This window comes from Dermacentor andersoni, chromosome 1 (genome assembly GCF_023375885.2).
Source record: "Dermacentor andersoni chromosome 1, qqDerAnde1_hic_scaffold, whole genome shotgun sequence".
Lineage (NCBI taxonomy): Eukaryota > Metazoa > Arthropoda > Arachnida > Ixodida > Ixodidae > Dermacentor > Dermacentor andersoni.
The window spans coordinates 246,796,307-246,819,790 of NC_092814.1; the positions used below are offsets into that span (position 1 = coordinate 246,796,307).

General features: G+C 46.0%; 1 protein-coding gene across 2 annotated transcripts in view; it reads right to left on the reverse strand.

Moving 5' to 3' along the window:
• Nucleotides 1–23,484, reverse strand: part of LOC126547914 (tachykinin-like peptides receptor 99D) — a 915,613-nt gene that overhangs the window by 373,912 nt on the left and 518,217 nt on the right. The window lies entirely within an intron of this gene.

Genomic DNA, 23,484 nt, shown 5'->3' on the forward strand with positions numbered 1-23,484 from the left:
ATACCTCCTGTAAACATGCTGTGAATAGCATTGGAGATATCGTATCTCCCTGTCTGACGCCTTTCTTTATAGGGATTTTGTTGCTTTCTTTGTGGAGGACTATGGTGGCTGTGGAGCCGCTATAGATATCTTCCAGTATTTTTACATATGGCTCATCTACACCCTGATTCCGTAATGCCTCCATGACTGCTGAGGTTTCGACTGAATCAAACGCTTTCTCGTAATCAATGAAAGCTATATATAAGGGTTGGTTATATTCTGCACATTTCTCTATCACTTGATTGATAGTGTGAATATGGTCTATTGTTGAGTAGCCTTTACGGAATCCTGCCTGGTCCTTTGGCTGACAGAAGTCTAAGGTGTTCCTGATTCTATTTGCGATTACCTTAGTAAATACTTTGTAGGCAACGGACAGTAAGCTGATCGGTCTATAATTTTTCAAGTCTTTGGCGTCCCCTTTCTTATGGATTAGGATTATGTTAGCGTTCTTCCAAGATTCCGGTACGCTCGAGGTTATGAGGCATTGCGTATACAGGGTGGCCAGTTTCTCTAGAACAATCTGACCACCATCCTTCAACAAATCTGCTGTTACCTGATCCTCCCCAGCTGCCTTCCCCCTTTGCATAGCTCCTAAGGCTTTCTTTACTTCTTCTGGCATTACCTGTGGGATTTCGAATTCCTCTAGGCTATTCTCTCTTCCACTATCGTCGTGGGTGCCACTGGTACTGTATAAATCTCTATAGAACTCCTCAGCCACTTGAACTATCTCGTCCATATTAGTAACGATATTGCCGGCTTTGTCTCTTAACGCACACATCTGATTCTTGCCTATTCCTAGTTTCTTCTTCACTGTTTTTAGGCTTCCTCCGTTCCTGAGAGCCTGTTCAATTCTATCCATATTATAGTTCCTGATGTCCGCTGTCTTACGCTTGTTGATTAACTTAGAAAGTTCTGCCAGTTCTATTCTAGCTGTAGGATTAGAGGCTTTCATACATTGGCGTTTCTTGATCAGATCTTTCGTCTCCTGCGATAGCTTACTGGTTTCCTGTCTAACGGCGTTACCACCGACTTCTATTGCGCACTCCTTAATGATGCCCATGAGATTGTCGTTCATTGCTTCAACACTAAGGTCCTCTTCCTGAGTTAAAGCCGAATACCTGTTCTGTAGTTTGATCCGGAATTCCTCTAGTTTCCCTCTTACCGCTAACTCATTGATTGGCTTCTTGTGTACCAGTTTCTTTCGTTCCCTCCTCAAGTCTAGGCTAATTCGAGTTCTTACCATCCTGTGGTCACTGCAGCGTACCTTGCCGAGCACGTCTACATCTTGAATGATGCCAGGGTTCGCGCAGAGTATGAAGTCGATTTCATTTCTAGTCTCACCATTCGGGCTCCTCCACGTCCACTTTCGGCTAACCCGCTTGCGGAAAAAGGTATTCATTATACGCATATTATTCTGTTCTGCAAACTCTACTAATAATTCTCCTCTGCTATTCCTAGAGCCTATGCCATATTCCCCCACTGACTTGTCTCCAGCCTGCTTCTTGCCTACCCTGGCATTGAAGTCGCCCATCAGTATAGTGTATTTTGTTTTGACTTTACCCATCGCCGATTCTACGTCTTCATAAAAGCTTTCGACTTCCTGGTCATCATGACTAGATGTAGGAGCGTAGACCTGTACAACCTTCATTTTGTACTTCTTATTAAGTTTCACAACAAGACATGCCACCCTCTCGTTAATGCTATAGAATTCCTGTATGTTACCAGCTATTTCCTTATTAATCAGGAATCCGACTCCTAGTTCTCGTCTCTCCGCTAAGCCCCGGTAGCACAGTACATGCCCGCTTTTTAGCACTGTATATGCTTCTTTTGTCCTCCTAACCTCACTGAGCCCTATTATATCCCATTTACTACCCTCTAATTCCTCCAATAACACTGCTAGACTCGCCTCACTAGATAGCGTTCTAACGTTAAACGTTGCCAGGTTCAGATTCCAATGGCGGCCTGTCCGGAGCCAGGTATTCTTAGCACCCTCTGCAGCGTCACAGATCTGACCGCCGCCGTGGTCAGTTGCTTCGCGGCTGCTGGGGACTGAGGGCCGGGGTTTGATTGTTGTATTCATATAGGAGGTTGTGGCCAAGTACTGCACCAGGGTGGCCTTGGCCACAACCTCCTATATGAATACGGAATAGTCAGATATAAACGCACAACTTTTTATATTATGCAATACAGTCACAATAAACTGAAACTCTTGTTGGAACTGTTCCAGAGAAACAGCTTCACTGGAAATCGGGTTGTAATTTTGCGAAGGTCGCACACATCTGCTGCTTTTTTTTCTCTGTGAATATTGCAAGTAATGTATGTTGATTGCACTTCGTTGCGTATAACCTTAACAATACTATTACGTAAACCAGCGACACATTTGTGATGTAGACTTAAACATTACGTACAATTCTTTGTTTAATTATTAAAATTGTTTGTAGCAAATGCGCATTCTTCTTGTGCGCTGTACTGCTGCTACTGGGCGGGATTCGGGACCTCTGTGAAGCACTCACTGCCTTTTGTCCGTGTATTATCTTGAGATTTTACATAGTTGCTAGAAATATATGCAAATTCAAATAATTTTCGTGACCCCCACGCTTCACCACGTGTGATTGATAAATAGCTCTATGTCCGTTAAAAATATGTGTAACTTACAGTCGCAGCATTTCCAGCGTCTTGTACTTCTTGCAATAGTAATTCGCAATATATATATATATATATATATATATATATATATATATATATATATATATATATATATATATAGATATATATATATATATAGAGAGAGAGAGAGAGAAGGAGGTCAGGTAGTTTACGGTTTGCCCCCCCCCCACTCGAGAAATAGTTGGGACGCCATTGTTTGGGTGCCTTCGGCAGGCGCAAGTGTGCCTGGCTTTTTGAGGATTTACCAATAAGTCCAGTCATTTGTCAGTGCCTTTGAAGCAGCTGACGCTGATGTTAGTCAATGAAACATACACAGGCCGCATGCATATTTATACCGATGGTTCGACCTCGCCTACCAGCTCAGCAGCCGCTGTTGCCATCACAGCAAAATGGGTCACAGTGATATCGTAGATGTCGATCATAATTAAATAGAAGGCCGCAAAACTTTCAAGCCTCCGTGCCACTGTAAAGTATGCACCTAACCAGCCAGCAGAGAACTGGATCGTGATTCGTGGCTCAAAAGCAGCTTTTCAGAGCATGATACCTGCTTTACGTCACAAAACATACGAGTAAATGTCATCTGAAGTAAAATAACATGACCACCACGTTTTAGAAGAAAGGCAAAATATTATTTTTCAGTGGTTACCGTGTCACTGGGGCATTTCCGGTAACGACCTCGCTAACTAGGTTGCCCGGTATACCCACGAAGGCACCGAGTCCATTTCAGTTCCACCGGCGAGGATGGACACGGGTACTGAACTTCGCTTACTTGCTCGTACAACGACACAAGCTGTCTAAATTTCTCCGTGCGTCTCTATTTGCCACCTATTCTCCCTGTATCTCCCGCGGCAATGCAACATTGCTCTACCATCTATGGCTCGATGTGGCAATCACGAACGCTTACTTTTTCCGTCTTGGAATGGTCGATACATCAACGTGCGACACTTGTGCGTCGGAAGAAACTATCCAGCACCTGTTGTGCACTTGCCCTCAATAGGACGTCCAACGTACAGGGCGCACCAAACAGACTGGACTCTACAACAGATTCAGAAACGCAAATTTTCGGACCGTGACCCCATCCTTCGATAGCTCAGAAAGCTTCTTGAAGTGCACCGGCCTCAGTAACCTGCGTCCTGCTGTGCGAGTGCAGTGCTCACTCTCTCTGTCTTTTAACAGCGGAGCTGTTCTAAGCCGAGCCTTCCGCTTCCGACGCCCGGTGTTAATTAGGGGACAAGGTTCCGGAGCTCACCGCCAGAGGGCGCGCCGAGGGTAGGAGCGGGGCATTGACTACAAATGAAGCTGCGCAGGGTGATATGGGCTGGACTAGTTTTGAAGTGAGGGAAGTTCCCAGTAAAATTGAGTATGAAGAACGACTGAGGAATATGGAAGAAAGTGAATGGGCTGGGAGAGTGTTGAGGTATCTGTACAGGAAAAACATTGATTCACAGTGGAGGAAAAGAACTAGGAAGCTTACCAGCAAGTGTGCAGCTTGTAGGGTGGGCAACACAGCAATAAAGAACGTCAAGCGGAAAGTCAGAGAGGCTGAAATAATCTCATGGGTGGCGGCAATGGAAAAGAAACCTGCCATGAGTAACTACATAAGAGGAAAAAACGAAATCAGGAAAGACACAATTTATGATAACTCAAAGGGAAGCTCATTACTTTTCGAAGCGAGATCGGGATGCCTTAGGACACGCACCTATAAAGCGAGATATAAGAAGGAAGAAGAAGCATGTGCTTGCTGCGGTAAAGCTAGGGAAACTACGGAGCATGTTTTATTAGAATGTGAAGACGTCTGCCCAGTGGTCGATTTAGGCACCACGTGCCTCCTTGAAGCCCTTGGGTTCAGCGAGAGCAGTGGAAAAGTAAACATTTCCGCAATAGGGATTAGTAAGAGGCGATTGGAGGATTGGTGGAAGAAAAGTAGGGAAACGAGGAAAGCGGCGATTTTCAAAAGCAAAGGTCCCAATAGGAGATAAGAAAATTTGGTTGTGGGAGTTCATAGTGCTTTTTTTCTTTTTTTTCTTATTTAACCTAGGTAGGAGATTAGGCAGTATAATAGCAACAGCTTGGTGGCGCAACCCACCACCCTGTTTCAAAGGCGACGCTCATAATATCCATCCATCCATCCGGGGCCCCGCCGTGATGGCAGCGAACCAATCAGAGGGCGCGCCCGGGGAGGGGGGAGGTGAGGGGTATAGAAGCAGGTGTTTCGCCGGCGCGCGCCCCTTCGCGCCATGGATTCCGCTCGGCGCGACCGGCAGGGGGAGCTCGCGCGAGAGCGGCAGCGACGACGTCGCGCAAATCCCCTGCTTCATGAGCGAGAAGCGTAAGCAAAGCACCAGAGGAGGGAAGCCGCTACCACCGATGGTCGAGAACGGGAAGCACAAGCTAAGCGCCGGTGGAGGCCAGCCAACCCTCACTTTCAAGAGAAGGCGACCCAAGCCAAGCGCCAGCCGAAGCAAGCTAACCCTCAACTTCCTGAGTAGGAGGCCGAGCAGAGATATCGACGCAGAGAGATTCCGCCCACGGAGGGTGCTGATGGACGGTTCAAGAGAGAATTCCTCGACCGCGAGGGAAGCCACAGCTTCAAGGTGTGTAATAGACTGTGGTTTGGTCACAACCTAACGCAACTGAAGATTGTGTGCAATCCGGAACCGAAGCACAAATCTAGCAAAACGACGTCAAAGAAACGAAAGACTTTCATGAAAATCGCGTAAACAGGAGGTCAAATTTGAGAAAACAACCACCAGCTTCGCTGTTTTGACAGCTTTCACTGTGTGGAAGTGGCTTTACTTTTCTCGTCTTTTTATTTCACCTTTCGCTTAATCCCAGTGTAGGGTAGTAAACCGGGCGCTCGTCTGGTTGACATCGCTACCTCTCCTTTTCTGTTTCTCTTTCTCTCTCTAAACTGGAAGGCCTGCTATGGCGCTGCTTTCTCTAAAGTAATAAGGACACAGTACATGCATCTGCAAATTTTGCGTTGTGAGTGCTTATGTGCGATCACAAGTCTCTTAATACACACTGAGACTGAATAATTTCATCGATACGCGAGTCTCCCGAACGTGCCAGCAATTATACATGCTTGCAGCACCACTCGTCAGCGACGACGGACCTCTACCAAAGCTGGTCAATGTCTACCGGACTGACAGGGTTGACAGCCCCTACACAATAGACCCCGCATCCAAAGAACATACCACACTGGTAGGACTTGCTGGTCCGAAACCCCAAGCCACTTATGCCCAAGCACAACCCCGAAAATTACTCCGAGTTGCACTTGCAGCATGCATAAAGACCTTGTGGAGTACACAATCTTCAATGAAGCTGCGTGGTGTGCAGAGACACAGCGAGCCAATCTTGCGTAGGCTTCCAGGCGGGAACGTTACGCTCGGACTACGACCACGTGCCGAGCACAAGTCGACATGAAGTCCACGCCATACAGTGTTAGGACTGCCTGACACATGGCAAACCTTTAGTCGAGTGCGTACGCAGACCCAAGTAACCATGTTCAGGGATAGCAGAGAAAACTTTCATTTTGCTAACGAAGACACCTCGATAGGACACGCTTTGCAATCGAATCTGGGTCTTGTGCTTGGAACTACTGGACAAAAGCATTGAGGTGTGTGTTGCACTGCGTCCCGGAATGCGCTGGTGGCATCGGCAACCAGGCTGCTCATGCATTAACGAGCGCGTACAAGAACTGTTCCAATCCAAGGACGTCGGCGCATATCGCACCGCCTGATCTAGACCCTGTAGAAATGAAGGCGGCCGCCCGACAAGAAGATAGACGTATGCTGGGATAGCGAATACCTGTGAACCCTGCCCTTTAGGTCCGTCTTACTCCATCTGCCCTTGGATGGAGCCGCACTTATAAAAGATGTGCTCGCACGATGGCTAGCTTATATAGACCATTTTGAATGGGTTGCCTAAAAAAGGTTATAAGTCGTTATTTGCGGCACTTTCGAAGACTTGATTCTTCGTAGTGTAATTGTAGAGTCGAAAGCTACCCAGTTGTAGAGCGCCCGTCTCGGCTTCGGGAGGTTGAGAATTTGATTCCGACCGCCGCCGGGCACCCACTGGTTAAAATGGCACAAGTGTACCCCAGCCTGGTGTTCGGCTTCCTTCAGGGGTAATACGCTTGGGAAAGGAGCATGCGCCCTAAATTCCTGTCGAAACCATCGTGAGCGCAAAAAACGTGGTGTGGTCAGCTCCCATGGCGACAGTTTCTCATGTGGCACCCCAAATGCACCTATTGAGGTGGGGACGCCTTCGGGTTGGGGACGAACACCCCTTCCCAAGCGTTGAGATCTCATAATGGCCAAGCATCATGCCGGGAGCGCGCTAGTACCTTTATTTAACGGTAGTTACACCCGGCGATAGCACTACTCTTCCACAGCCGCGGTGGAGGCGGATGCTCTACCGCTAGGCCATTGCTGCGGCTCGCTACTTAAAAACTACCCAAAAAGGCAAGACAAGCGGGCGAAATTTCGTGTCAGTACGTTTTTGCAGCCTGTCGTGCAGCATGCGTGCGCCTTTCGGCCCTGGTGTCCTATAAAAAGGACACGAAGAAAAACGTTTTCAAACCGAAACACAAATACACGAGAAACTGAAACAAGCAGTTGAGCTGCTCCTCAGAGAGCTCCATTGACATAGATATGAGTGTTTTTGTCGTCGTCTTCCTCGGAAAGCCGGCAAGGCGAAGAGGAAATGGCGGACGGCAGGAAAGGCGACAGCCACGGTAAGCACATGTTTTGACATTTTTAACTAAATAACTACTGTGTTATTCACGATAGTATCTTTTGTTTTGTTTCTGATATAGTCAAAGCTCTAAATATAGTGAAAAGTTTTTCCTCCAATACATGCATTACCGGCAACGCGCGATAATGTGCGTGTCCTAAATATAGGACACCAGGGCTTTGAGGTTGTGAATACTCGGCGTGCGTTCTATGCGGTGGAATGGCGTTCTTGTGAGTAACAGCGGCCGTTGTGTTGTTTTCTTTTTATTGCACAGGTGACTTTCGCGCCTGGGTTATTTTACTCGTCGGTAGGGAGACCCCGTTCAAGACATGTGCATCTTGAAGATCCCGATATTATGTTCGCGGCATTGAGGAACGGCGACCTGTCGGAGGACGACGGCGATGAGGTTGACGAAGAGCCCTCTCCCGCAGACATGGGTGACGCTTCAGACAAGGAATCGGCAACATCCACCGATGAAGAATGTGACGAAGTTTCCGCGGAGAAAATGTCATGAAAAAGGAAGGCATCGTCAAAACCGGGGACTCAGTTTCATACCACTGGCGATGAAAATGAGAATGACCTCGATTCGCTCCCAACGCCCTATGACTGTTTTTCTCAGTACGTCCCAAAAAGTGTGTTTGTTGAGCTTGCCGAAAAGACGAACATGTATTCTTTTTTTCAAGAGGGAAAATCAGTTCAAACAAATGAAGAGGAAATAAGAAAACTCATTTCTTTGCATTTGGCTATGGGTGTCGTGCGGTACCCACGGCTGCGCTTGTATTGGAAGCCGTCGCTGAAAACGGCGCTTTTGTCAAGTGTAAACATGTCACGAAACCACTTCGAAAAGTTACGCAACTGCCGGCACATAGTTGACGAGAATGGACCCCATGACAGCAACGACCGTTTGTGGAAATTGAGACTACTTTTGAAGTCATTTCTCCAGAGGTGTCAAGCGCTCCGTCTGGAGGAGCACCTCTCTTTAGATGAGCAAATCAAGCCATTCAAGGGAAAGCTTGACATCAAGCAGTATGTAGAAGGCAAACCAAACCCGTGGGGTGTGAAGGTGTTTATGCTGTGTGGTTACTTTGGAATTATACATGATTTTCTTCTTTAACAAGGGTCTACAACTGAGCTGAACCCGGAAAACAAGAAAGGCTTTGGAGTCACCGGAGCCTTCGTCCTTAACCTCGCCAGAAGTATACCTGATGGTATTGGGCACAAGCTCTTCTTCGATAATTATTTTACTTCCTTGCCAGTATTGCGTGTGCTTCTTGAAAGGAAGATATATGCGGCTGGAACAGTTCGTTCAAATCGGACAGAGAAGTATCCACTTAAGTCGGAAAAGCAACTAAAACAGGAGAGAAGAGGTTCATCCAACAGCATGGTTAGCGGTGATGGAAAAATAATCCTCACGAGATGGATGGACAACCAAGCGGTAACAATGGCATCGAACTTCCTCGGCATCGATGACGAAGACGAAGTGTCAAGATGGAGCAAGGGGGATGGCGCCTTCATAAATGTGAAGCGTCCCGCGGTTGTCCGGGAGTATACCGGAGCATGGGAGGCGTGGACAAAACAGATATTCTGATAAGTCTGTACCGAACATCTATTCGATCAAGGAAATGGACCCTGAAAGTAATAACTCATATCATGAACCTTGCTGTGACGAATTCATGGCTGGAATACAGGCGTCAAGCTGACATTCAAGGAGTAAGCAAAACACACCAAATGGATTTGCTGGAATTAACTTTGAGCATATAGTTGAATGTCACGCAAAAAACTACAACTGCCAACCAGTCGCGCAAACGCGGCGGGCCATCTTCCTCTGCCCTGCAGCCTCTGAAAAGGCAAAACTGTACCCCCCAGCGACGAGCGTCTGACGTCCGGTACGACCAAATCGGTCATTGGCCCCTGGTAACAGCGAAGCAACATCGATGCAAGCGTGAGGGATGCAAAGGAAAGTCGAAAAACAAGTGTGAGAAGTGCAATTTACACATGTGCATTACCAGCACGAAAAACTGTTTCAAAGTTTTTCACTTAGCCTAAGCTCTGTATAAGATTGTTTTGAGCTTTTTCATGAACAGTGTTAGTTTTGCACCCTTCAGATGTGTCAAGAAGCAAGAAAATAAATTATAATCCCACATTTCTGTTTTACTCCTTTCTACAACCTTTAGGCCCTGGTGTCCTATATATAGGAGACGGCGCCACCTTTTAAATCGATGGAGTCATTAGGATATATTTGATGTTATTTTGTTCGTTGGGCTGTAGTGAATAAGCCGAAAGAAAAAAATTTTTGACAGTACAAATAATTCAGGGCCGAATTAAAAAGTGATCTTGCAAGTGTAGCGCTAGGGCTTTGTACTGTCAATGATCTGAACTAGTATCTGAACCAGTGCCCAGAGCGTTGCCTTCCCACCATTCCCCTACATTTTTAACCCTTTCTTCTCTCCCTCAGAGTAGGATATAGCAACTTTACGTACGTATGGCCAACGTCCCGGCCTTTTGTTTTGACTTTATCCATAGACGCTGTAGTAGCTGAAGTGTCAGTTCACCCGCCTCATTCGACATGTGCCGCGTACTCAAGCAGTGCGCCTCTAGTTCTTCCAAGCACCCACGGCAGGACAGAGCCAATAGCTTTACAGACTCGGTGCTTTTCACCCTCAACTCCGGGCCAGTGCATGAATGAGTGCTCGGCACATGACACTGCACATTGCCCGAAGTAGACTGCTATACATGGATCCTCAGAATAAAAACTAGAACATCTAACAAATTACGCCCTGTCTCCGACCAAGTGTACGTCCAAGTTCTGCGAACAGTGTATCGATGCAGCATGGCCAATTGCAAATAATGAACCACCAACTAAAATAATCGTTGTAACTGCGGAACAATCCTATCAGTCCATCTTTCTTAAAGCGAAGCGTTCTTTGCCACTTCGACTTTTCCACTGCTGCTGCTGCTGCGGCTGTCTTGCACGCCGCGTCGGGGGTCTTTCAAAGCATGCCTATACATGGAAGGAGCTAGACAGAGAGAAAAGGACACGCGAGAAACTCGTTTGGACGTTTGCACTGCATAGAATGTGCACAACGCCCTCTGGAGCTCCCTGGGCGTGGCCAAATTAGCCTATTGACAGTTGTAGTTATCCGTGACCCCCCGCAAAAACATTGCTGAAACTGCACCGCTTATCTTTCTACCAACGTGGAAGTCCAGAGAGAAGCTAGATAGAACGGCAGAGAGGAGGGGGGAGAGGAGGTGGAGAATGGGTAGAACCGACGCATTCGCAAAACCAGTGAAGCAAGTGCCGCTCTCGCAGTTCCATACCCGGGGCGGGAGGCAGAGGCAAAGGGTGACGTGAGAAGGCAAGGAAACGCTACTACACACGACAGCGGTTGTAGGGGAACGTGATAAGTTTAAGTTCAAAGTACATGACGGTTTGTTTCCGCTATTTCTGAAAAAATAAACACCGTGGAAGTATGTCAAGCAGACAACTTGCGCAGGGCGTGCGGAATCACAGCCGCATTAATTATAGCGCACCGCAGGCTATATAAGCGACACTGAGGAAGCGGTCGTACGTGGAATCAACACTTCTGTGCCCGCCGCGGTAGCTTTGCGCCGGTTAGATGTCGACCGCGGCGGCCGCATTTCGACGGGGGCGATCTAAAAAATGCTCGTGCACCTATATTTAGGGAGACGTTAAAGAACACTATACGTATCCAAAATTTATCCGGAGTCCTCCACTGCGGTGTGCCTCGCAATCCGATTGTGGTTTTGGCACGTACCGGCCCATAATTCAATTAAAGTTTAATACTTCTGCCACGATGCGACGTGCGTGAGAGGCAATGACAATGCTCAACCCTCACAAAGGTTATGAAATATGGCCCACAACAACGCCTCAAGCAAACCCCTCTCCCTGCGCGTTCTGTGCACTACGCAAACAAACAGCAGTCGTGCACGCAAGCTAACGTTTAACTTGAACTCACGACTTTCGTCTTGGACTAAACGTTGGAAAAATTAAATATTCACCGTCAAAATCACCGCTAATTGTCGTCAATCAAAGCAAACAGCACAGAAAGCTTCGCTTACATCGATTACCACAGTGCGTGGGATCCGCATAATTTTTTTTTTTTACAGTTGTTAGAGCCTGCGAATTATCAAACGCTATCCAAATGAAACGCCTTAACGCACACTCGCGCCGCTCTGTATACAGCGATGCACGTATACAGGGAAGCAGGATGCAACTTAGAACCGATAACAGCGAAAATGCTTGAATCGAGTCTTTCCAAGAAGTAAGTTAAATGCTCAAGACGCTTATATTTAAGATCTATCTGAAATATAATACACTTGAAATCTATCGCTTTAGCTTGACCTAATATTTGTCTTTAGTGTCTCTTTAAAAGGAAGGATAAATCGCTTTTCTCGGCAACCACTGAACCGAATTTCATGAGATTTCTTACACTCAAATTCGAACCTTGCGACTGGTGGAAGCGGAATTTCGTTTAGGCGGCCGCCTTTCAATAAGAACTGTTGAAGATAGCGAAATATAGAAAAACGACGCTATCAAGTGTACAATTCTCTGGCCCAGCAATGAAAAGCGACATCACAATTATGAAAACTACACTAATTAATACATTTAAAGCGGACAAAATTGATGTAAGGTACACCCGGCTGAAATATATAACTAATTTGTGAATAAGACTCGTGCAAAGCCACTGTGAACATTTAACAAATCCACGTAAGCTGTAAATAATTACACTAAATTTATCCGTTTTGGATGTTCTAACGGATTCAATTTAAAGAATTGCACTATCTGTTCTTGGTGCAGTGACACAGATTCGTAAACTTGGCGCTGCTTCTTCTTTTTTTTCGAACTCCTTAATTTACGGAAATTTTACGGAATCTAGAAGACACAAATTAAAATTCGACTTCACACAGTCACTATAACTTAAGTTTCTTTTTCATATGCGACACATTGCATTAAAATCGGCCCAAGAGTTATTTCAGAAAAGCATTTCTGCGTTTTACATGTATTTTAATACGTGGTATCGGAGTTGGACCTGAGCTAAAACTTACTCTAAGAGCCGAAATAACTGTCTTTTCCAGAAAGTGATGAAAAAAAAAAATCTGTCCAGACAATACACAGAAAAAGAAAAGAAAAATAGCCCTTGATGCCAACCTCTCCTGCAGATACGTTTAACAAAAAATAAATAAGAAAAGTGTTATTCGACCCCAATCTTCGACTCAGCTGTCTCTTAGTCGCACTCGCACCTCGGCGTTGGTGTTCCTTAGGTTAAGGTTAGGGGAACGCAACGCACGAACCGAACGCGGAGGCAACTGTTTTCCATTAATTGACCGGTTAAATATCATGCCACCTTCTTGTATGCGACGTCATTAGTGACTTCATTACTTCCGCTTTCTAGTTCCGGGTTTCCAGGAATTTCGCCGAAGTCGTGCTCCCCGTGGCGGGTCTCTAAAGTCTACGATTCTATGCTTGGTGTGTGCTAATCAGTGATTTCTAATTAATTCTAATTAATCCAGACACTTCCGTAACTCAACTTGCAAGTAAACTTATGAGCTGATATCACATCTATATGAAATCCATGAATTTTGTACTGTGCTATTTTTTCTGATTTATTTTGAATTTATTACCCGGTCGTCTCAGTGATTTCTAATTAATCCTAATTATTCCAGACACTTCAGTAACTCAACTTGTAACTAAACTTACGCTCTGATATCCTATCTATAATGAAACCCAGAAATTTGGTACTCTTCTGTTTTCTTTCTGTTTTTTTTTTCTGATTTATTTTGAATTTTGTCCCCGGTCGTTTTAGGAGGCGAACCGGAAGTGCTGCGCAAGAAACAAGAGTGTCACTTGATGCTCGTGCCACTAACAAAGCAAAGGCGGTAAATGACTTGCCTTGCCAACCTTGCACGTTGTAGGCTCAGGTGGACGATCATGCGTCGCATAGCCATTTGAATTTTTACGCCGTCCCTGAACAGGTTAAGAACAATATTAGTCATTCTTGAGTTCTAGGACTCGTAAAATCATACTTGGTGGCAAGTCGAACAATTCATTAGAGTTTTTCTTTTTTTTTTCAGTATTTCGGTCCTGAAGGGAACTCCAAGTTTAGCTAATTAAACAAAGATTGCAATCATATGCACCAGTTGACGAAAGTCCTGCTTCTCAAATGAGGATGTGAGCTGTAGGCAAGGTCTCCTGAGCCAGCGGCTTTGTTTTTCCTTCGCATAAATGCGAGGGTGAAAGTGAGGATGAGGAAGCTATGTGGGGATGACGATTGCACGATAACGACAGCGACAAGGACAGCGTGACAGAAAATATGCGAACGGATGGAACGGGCTCATGCACAGCGAAGCCACACTTGAGCGCCCAATTGCTGTCGCAGTAAGAATGTTCTAAAGGCAGAGTACTTGTTGACAAGTGGAAGAACAGTTAATCCTACAAACACGAACGGTGATGCGCTCATGTTTCTGTGATTCGGTGTTGGTCCACGTCTCGACTAGTTCTCTGCATTTTAGAACAACAATGGGCCACCAATTGGCCCACCGATACGCCGCTACTTCTAGAGTAGTAAAATGTGATCGCATAATTACCTTCATCCCTTTGGCCAAATTCTAGACATGCGTAAGAAATATTTTTGACTGTGTCAGCTTGAGTACAGAGTAAAATGGATGTAGGCTTACGGATTAAGCCGTGTACTACTGATCAAATAATGAGCGGACAGACAAAATAAGCTAGAACGATGCTATTGCATGCATGGAAGTTGGTCATAGAGAGAACTTGCGCATTTTTTTTTCTTCGCAGCATAAAATATTCGAGCCCATGTATATTTTGATAGTGAGAATTTTTTTTTCTTTTCTGATGACTCTAGTCATCGCAATGGACAAAGTGTATTGCCTTTACATCCATACCGATCTGATTAACTTACCAAGCCATATTCTTTACATACCTGATGATTGTCTGAAAAACATTTGAGCAGTATTAATTATCAAACATAGGGACCTAACTTTACCGACTTTCAAGGTCTAATTGCGCTAGCGTACTTCAAACGCACAAGAAAATCAATATTTTTTGTTATGCAGATGATGCATCGCCTCGATCGATGACAAGAAAGAAAGAAAGTCTGTGACGTACTTACTATCCTTATTTATCATAGGGCCATTTTATCTAACCGCAGCCCGTTGTTGAGAGGTTGACTTCAGCTATAAGGTTTGCCCAAAGTAAAGAGAGAGAGAGAGAGAAAGAAAAAGGAAGCAAAAAATTTAATTGAGGCCTCACAGAGAAACACGGAAGAAAATGCGATTTCTCTCGCTCTTTTCCGGAGACGTCAAAACCAATTTGGGCATGCATAGCATCGAACGAGCCACATCAAGCCGGTCCATCTCTTATACGTCACTTGATTCTCGCGTTCGACACAAGTGCGGAAAAGAAAAAGAGAGAGAGAAGGATGTAGGGAGGGGGAAGAAGAAAGAGAACGAGCCCGAAGGGGGAAGCAGCGGCGCCTTTTCCACAATCGCCGCGTTGCGACGCAGCACTTGTGCGAGACCTGCAAACAAACAGAACTGCGCGAGCATGTATACGCGCACAAGGAGATGCTTGTCCGAGTCTATATAGTTGGCTGCAGGCCGCGAGCAAAGATTGCGTTCTGCTGTAACTGTCCCCTGTTGCCGGTGCCCTGCCGGCAGCAGTGGCTGTGGCCTTATTTTTCTTCGGCAACACAGCATGGGTCGGGGGTGGGGGGATGCAACGAAGTGTCGCCTGCGACGATCGACCGCTCTCCCGTCGCGCAAAGAGACCGCACGTGTCGCCCTGGACCAGAAACGCTGTCCATCTCCCGCGGGTACAGGTAACCCCGGTGTGGTAACCCCGCTTTTTTTCTCCCAGAGTTCTTTCCTACACGTGGAGCAGATCTACACTCACGGCGGAGGAACGCAAAGCGGCAGTGCATCGTAGCGCAAGCCTACTCATCAGCGTTCTCGAAAGAAATAATAAAAGAATTCCATTGAGGAAGGAGTAGTGTATGTGCATGCGCATACGTCCTGGAGTCACCGCTTGAGCCAATGTTTCAATGCTTCGCGTCGGCAGGCGTGTATGGTTAGGAGGCGGCACAGAGGCACACAAGGCGATGAAAGCAACGTCTAAACGATGACAGAGAGTAAGCACAGCAGATGGCTACGGCCTGTGATTCGTCTAGCTGCGTGCGTATTGTAAATCAATGTCGTCGGCCCCAACACACGCCAACACATTTCGTCTCTGTCTGCGGGCTAAGAAAAAAATGGAAAATTTTTTTTGGCCCCTCATTCGGCTGGCAAAACAAATGGCTGAAATACGCGTAGCCGAAACGGCATGTTTGAAAGCACGCTGCTGCCCCCATATATATTCGCTTCAGCGGTACGCCGTCTTGAAATTTGTCCAAAATTCTTGAGTAAACCACAATATCTCGTCGGGAGTCGCCCGGCTGCAATGACGCGTTCCAGTGGCGCCAAATAACAGCCCTTGGATCACGGAAATAATATTTCGCTGGTCGATTCAGAAGGGTTGGAACCAATTTCTTGCTTCTCGTTTATATTACTTTTTTTTACACTCAAGTAAGAAGAAAGCGCATTGTGGGGTGCGCGCGCCTGTTTTTTCAATGGCGTTGTGGGTTGTTGGTGCTAGCAGCCAACACATGGCCCCGACTTTGGGGAAAAAATCCTTGGTGTGTATTGACCAGGACAAGCTATAGCATCAGGCATTCGCGCAAAAAGAGAGAGAGAGAGAGAAAGCAGTTTCGAACTCTTTCGATCGATCTTGGAATGAAAAGCGAAACTCTCCGCAGACTCCAAGCGAAATACAAAAAGTATACGTCGACAAAACAAGGAATTGTTTTCGTGATTCGTTTGACCTGCAGTGCATTTTTTTTTTCAATAATACATTCACTGAACATATCCTTACACGCACTTCTAGAATCAATTTGCGGTTGAAAAGAAAAATGATCGAGCAGTACATACAAATGCCACGTTGATCGTGATGTGTTCTAAGCCGAGAGCGAGATAACATACAAGGGGTAACTTGGCAGCGCAGTGTACTTTATGATGATAACGCGGCACAAAACGATATTTCCAATCTTTTCAAGAGGTTTAATAAGGAAAGTGGTGGTTGGTTAAGGTGGATAAGGTGGCTGTAGCGAAACGACAGTTTTGCGAACAAAAGCATGCGTAGCAGTATGCTGACTGTCGAGTATAGCAATTAAAAAATATATGCGGTTTTACGTGCCAAAACCCCGATTTCATTATGAGGCACTCCGAAGTGGGGGACTCCGGGAAAATTTGGGCCAGCAGGGGTTCTCTAACGTGCAGCAACATATCTTCCCGGAGCTGGCCACCTCGGCCACCGCCTCGAGCAATATCAGTGTGGGCAGCTCCCCCAGGCGCAGCAGCTCTAAGCCAATACTGCGAAATGCCTCGCGCTCCCGTTCTCGCTCCCGTTCCCGCTCCGTCAAGCGCGCGAGCTACCCCGACGCGGTAAGCGGCTCGAGGGACTCGGGTGGTACGAGCAGTTTGAACTCGTCGGCCGAAGGCGCAGCCATGCGGGTCCTCGAAAACAAGCAGCAGAACCAGCAGAGCAAACTACAAAATCAGCACAGCCAATCGCAAAGCCAGCAGAACCTCATAGACAGGCTACTCCGCAGTCAACAGAAACAGCAAGAGCTCCCGACAGACTCCTGCAAAAATGCAAGGAACGCAAGAACTCAGAGACAAGCTGCATCAAAAATGCCAGGAGCTCGATAACATTCACAGACAGTCGGGAACGACGCTGACCAAGGCCGACGTCGAAGCCATAGTAGATGCGAAGTGCCAGAAATTTCAAGAAGCCTTGATGAAGAACATTCACGCCACAATGGAAGAAATCGTCCAATCAGCAATCGAAAAAACAGTCGGAAGCTTCGAAAACAAGATCGCCACGTTAAACGCGAAATTCGACGGGAGCGCGCCACAGCTCAACAATTTTGTCGCGCTCATAAAGAACAACTAAATCACCAAGGGGTGATGTAGTTGCTCGACAATTCGCGCCATTCAGACATTTTTTTCACTCAAACTGGTGCAGAAACAATTATGTACTTTTAAATGCTTACAACACTATGACATCAAGTTATATGCGGAAAACAAAACATGTGCAATTTTCATGCACCCTACGGGATGCTCCACTGCCCAGGCTCGATGAAATGAAAGATCTTCGTGTGTACTTCAACAAAATGCTAAGTTTCTCTTCACACAGATAAGTACACAACATGCCCGTCAAGCTCTTGGAATTGCATGCCGTATATTGCATGATTTCCACTCATCTGTTGTGTTTCCGAAACTGTATTCTTTTGTGTGTCTTCCACCACTACAGTATGCCTCTGTAGGAGGGGGCACAACGTACAAATCTAATTCTGACCTCATTGAACGCGTCCAGAATAAATTGATATCTATCTTGAAGCACCACTTTTGCCATTCTGGCGACCACAGTTGAGGCTTCTCAGGTCTACCTCAACTCGCACCTCTAGATTCAAGACTTAATTAATCAGACCTTTTGTTCCTGTATAAGGTGGTCAATGACATTATACATTCCCCGAAGCTTCTTGATCATATGCATTTGTTCGTTCCGCAACAGTATACCAGGCAGCGTTCCACATTCTTTGCCTGGCCTTGTTGCAAGACTGTGCTATAAATGACTTGACTCCAAAACACCTAATAAGAACTGTGCCCGTATTGGCATACCTCAGAGTTAATTTCCTGTGTTTTGTGTATCTGTAGATAATCATGTATGATTAACTCCTTTTACTCGTCCTCGTTTTCTTTTTTCCCTGTTTGTTTCTCTATCTCGCATTTCTTTTTGTCTACCACATTCATGTTTTCTGTACATTTTGTCTCACATATTGCTATTTAAGTGCATCAATACGAAGGCTCTCTAGCTGTTCCTGGGCGCTATAATAAACATTTGATTGATTAATAATTATCGTAGTATAAAATCGTAGTAGTAAATTATTTCAGTGCAGTTGCTATTGTGCAATTAAAAAAGGCATGAATTAAGGAAATGCAATAAAATGTAACGTGCCTGATCCTATGCATTGTGCTATTAATTTCTTCTGAGATTTAATAATGGTTGGATACTGTGTCCAGTGTTGTCCAATCAAATAATATGCCACAGCCACTATTGCGTCCCTCACAGAACAAATTGAATGTCTTTCTCGGTCAAAACATCGTAGCAGGCTGAAAACAATGAACTGGTGTGTGTGTATATATATATATATATAATGTTAATGAGCTTCCCCATACATTCGAATAAGCGCTTCAATAGTACGACTTGGCAAAGGGCAACGCAAGACACCTATTGAAACCCTCCGATACTCAAGCTCGTATTATCTGCCGGTATGTCATTTCATTAATGCCCAGAAAGACAAACTTGACATGTTGAAACCACTTACAACAGCACATGGCCTTTACACAATGAACATTATTTATACCAATACACTCCATGTGAAGGCCTCCCGATGCGGTGTTGGTGCATCAAAACAACCTAGAATAATAAATGAGGTCCTCCATGGGCAAGATTTGACAGAATCGAGAATCGGGAGGAGACAAGCTACGAATTATGTAAATTTTAGCTCTTCTAGATGTTTTCGTTTTTTGTAAGGGCTACAGGTGTTTCAATTCTTTTTTGCTGACTTGCTCAGAGCCCACTTTTCCACTTTTCTTTCATACACCAACAAGCATAATTATATTGACACGGATACTTTATCTGTATCCGAAGACCGTATTTCACCGGCTCACAAATGTTAAACGTTATCGCTCGGCGCAGGATGCGCCTGCACGTATCGGAAGTTTCGCGAATGGTATCAATGGTTCTGTGGTTGTCTGTTGTCGACAAACCTTGTATAATCTGATTGCATACGCAACACGAATTGTGTAGTAGTTTCTGGAAGGCGCGCGGGCACCAGCGAATACGCTGGAACTGTCGGCGACTGATATATGAAAGCCGACGTGCTTGATCCGCAGATGAGACTTTCGACGATCGCCGACTTCGCTCGCCGCTATCGTTGCGATTGAGTCTGCATCATTTTCACCGTCACTACTACGTGACAATATTTCTAACACAGACTTTTTCAATGATACTTTGCACGCCTAAATCTTACATAGTTGACTGTGCAATGAACTACCAAAAAATGAAATGGTACAACAGCTCTTGATACGGTATGGCATGTTCGTGGAGGTGTTTACAAAGCGATGTTGTAGACAGACGACGCGCGATCGCGAGCACTGACGTCGATATATTGAGCACTATTGTTACTTCAAAAATAAAAAAAAAGATAACTGTTGTGGCAGGCATACATTTATTAATCAAACGTGCTTTTATACCTAAAAGGGCATACAGATCACAAACTTATTGTTTCAAGCTTAGTTTACAGCAGGCTATTTTAGGCCGGACTTTAACGGATGAAGACAAAATAGTCCAGCAACAGTGCGTCGCAGCCGAAGAGCAAGCTTCGGCGCGCGTCAGAGCTTGTGTCCAGTGGTTGCGTGCTCTCTTTCTCCGACCGACGCGAAGCGAATCGTTCGCTTGCCGACGCGTGTCAGTGGTTCAGCCTTTACGAGTCAATAAGTGCCCGTTCGCAAGGGAGTCGCAAAATAAAATTCATAAGCCATTCTGCTCTGTGAAGGTGGATGACCAGCGAAGCTGGCCCGATCGGCGTTGAGCTTGGGAAGATGCGCTGGCAGATGCGGGTAAACGTAACCGTTCGTCGTCGAGAAACTTGGAACCGCACCCTTTAGCAGAGCCTCTGCACACGCGTTGTGCTGAACCGAGGGAAGTTACTCTTTATCAGCGCCTCCTTACACGTGCCGCAGACTCGAAACTCTCCAACGTTCTCGCCGGGAACGCACCACGTCAGCACATCCACCGCCTTCTGCCGTCGCTCTTCCGACCGTATGCCGTTGATTTCCGACAGGTGGTCATCGAACCATAGGCGACCACGTACTCGGCAGCTTGATCCGAAGTTGCGATCGAGACAGTCTCTTTGGAACCTTGCGTGCCTGCGTAGCATGGACGTTCCTTTGCGGCGTTCTCAGTGTCGCGATACGCGTCGTTGGCTCTTGTTCGTTACTTACGCACCACATCGCGGGCCGCCTGGTTCGCAAGACGTCGACGGTCTCTCTCCTACCGCTGCTCTCGCTGTCACTCCTCGTAGATACGCTGCTCTTCCGCCGTAGGGATCACGAGTGGCCCTCCCATAGCAACGGTGGAGCAAAGTGGTGGCCCAAATTCCCCTTGGTCGCCTTAGCAGCCGCACACTACGTCATACATTCACACAGACACAGCTGCAACGGAGTGCCATTTTAGACACAGGTGGCCGTTAAACCGAGCTCCGACGGGAGCGGCGACATGCGTTTGCTTTTGTTGTTGGATCATTCACTCTCACGTTTTAGGGGAGAGTCTTTAGGGGAGAGATTTTCCGCGCGGATGTCATAAAATCCCGGATCCTAGCCATAGAGAGCTTCGCTGTAAAAAGAAGGAAGGAGATCCGACACAGTATTATATATACCTCTGCGTGAGCATCGCAGTAGGTGCACGTCTTATGGACGTTCTCGCGCATCGTTCAAAGCGGTCGGAATAACGAAATAAGAAAAATCTCGGCCGCAAAACAAAGCAGCAGGATTCTATTAGCGAAGTCTTCCAGCACACATTTCCGCAATAAGTCTAGCAAAGCCATCCGCAACCGAACTCCGAGCTACCTTATATTTCGTGTGTCTGTATTTTTGTAAACCATACATGTACCGGTTGCCTTACAGCTGCAAGTACGGAATGAGAAACGCATATTAGAGAGATTTCTTTTTTTATCTTGCCTGCAAAATTGTTCTTAGACATCGTATTTGGAATAGGAAGAAAATTATGCAGAAACTCCCCTAGAATCATCTAAGTATGCGTAAGCATTGTGCCACTTGCTCATTTCCACGCAGCCCGGTATCATTATCAATCTTATCATTTAGAATAGTAAGCTGTTGGGCTATTTGGTTTAACCTGATTTTTGCAAAGGGGAGCACACAAGCGTTGTGGAAAAAGGAGACCTGGACAGGAAGTGAGCTTCTTTACTGTCCAGGTCTCTTTTTTTCCGCAAGACTTCGGCGGTCCCCTTTTCAACAACCTTATCAAGCTTGATACGATCAGTATAAACCTTTATGAACCCTTATCGGTCATTATCAACCTTATCGGACTCGATCCCACCCTTTCGATCCTTATCGGTTGTTACCAACCTTACTATACCCGATCCAACCCTTATCAACTCTTCTGAATCGATCCGGTTCTTATTAATACTTATCTGTCCGTACCAACTTATAGGACATCACCCGATCCTTATCAACCCTTATCGGTTCTTATAAACCTTATCGGACTTGATCCGACCCTTATCAACCATATCAGAATTGTTCCGACCGTTATAAGCCCTTGTCGCTCTTTAACTCCGTATCCATCCGCGTCGAACCATTATTAACCGTGATGCGACCCATATAACCACTCATCACACCTTATCATCCTCATCAACTCATTAACTACTTATCTGTCTCTGTTGCGCGACGCGTAGCGCATGAGCCTTCTCTAGCCTCACGCTGTAGAATAGCACGTCCTAACCCTTTTCATAAATTTTTCCATTCTTTGCCTTTTGACAACCCGTACATAAAAAGAGCACATCGCATAGCCCGCACCAGTTATTCTAACGCATTATATCCCCCACAAGCCCATACCGTGACTTTTCAGCACTCATTTTTTCTGCGCACAACACGAGACTGGAATGGCCTGCCCACCGAAGTTGCCATTATCATCGACCCACTTGCATTTAAGCGGCTCATCGAAAATATCCCATTGCAACTTGTATAGTATCCTTGTTTGCCATTAAGAACCCACTCCCTCATGTAATGTCTCAACGAGCGACCTTTAAGGAAATAAATAAAAAATGAAAAAGATAAATAAAATAAATAAAAAAATCTAAGTGACCTTCCACTTTGTGAATAAGGTTCTCCCGCGAAGCTGAGTATGTGGGCCCCTTAATGGCGAACTGCACCTCCGCCACGCGTCGGCCCAGCATTGCACAAACTTCGGGATGGGCCCACGTATGGGGAGTGCTTAACGCCTGCTTCACCTCCGCCGCGGGTCGTGCCGATATTGCACTATCTTCGGGATCGGCCCACGTATGGAGAGTCCTTAACGCCTGCTTCAGCTCCGCCGCGGGTCGGCCCGGCGTTGCCCTATCTTCGGGATCGGCTCACGTATGGGGAGTTTTTTGCTTACCACGCAAACGACACGAAAATTTCCTTGGACTGTAGAGGTATACAGCTTCGCCGTAATAAAGAGATCGGTGGCATTTCGGTCGGGGAAGGAACGCTTCAACGGAAGGCGCATCCCGCGACCACCGAAACGCATCGGGGACGTGGCGTGTTTGGCATTAGTTGAGTTGAGTTTAGTTGAGTGGTTGTAGGCTACTGGTGGGATTAGCCTTGCAGTTGCTGCCGGAAATTGCTCCACCGTAGCGACACCTAAAATACATAAATCATATGAATCAGACACAGACCTCACAACTACACATAGTCACTCCTAAGGTCACCATGTGGAGGCCAAATCCGTGTCCTGCAGGTAACTTAAAAGAAGGCGAGAAACCTCCTTCCTATCTAACTGGTTCCCGCGCGTGAAAACAATGTGCTGAAGAGAACTGCGGGGAATTCCTGTCTTCTTAAGGGACCCGAATAACACACTCCTTTCCGCGTTATACAGAGTACAGCACATAAGGTAATGTTCTATGTCACCGCCCACACCACACATTGAACATAATGGAGACAACGCCAGGCCAGTCTTATACATTATTATTGGCAAAACCGTGATTTTCTTTGTGTCTGCAAGGCTCTGAGTCCGCTCTATAGATGTGGCACTATACATAGCTTTAATCCGCGATCACCATATCTTTTTGATATTTTGTTTTGTACCACCCGTACAACCCATATGATTTAGATACGAGGGAC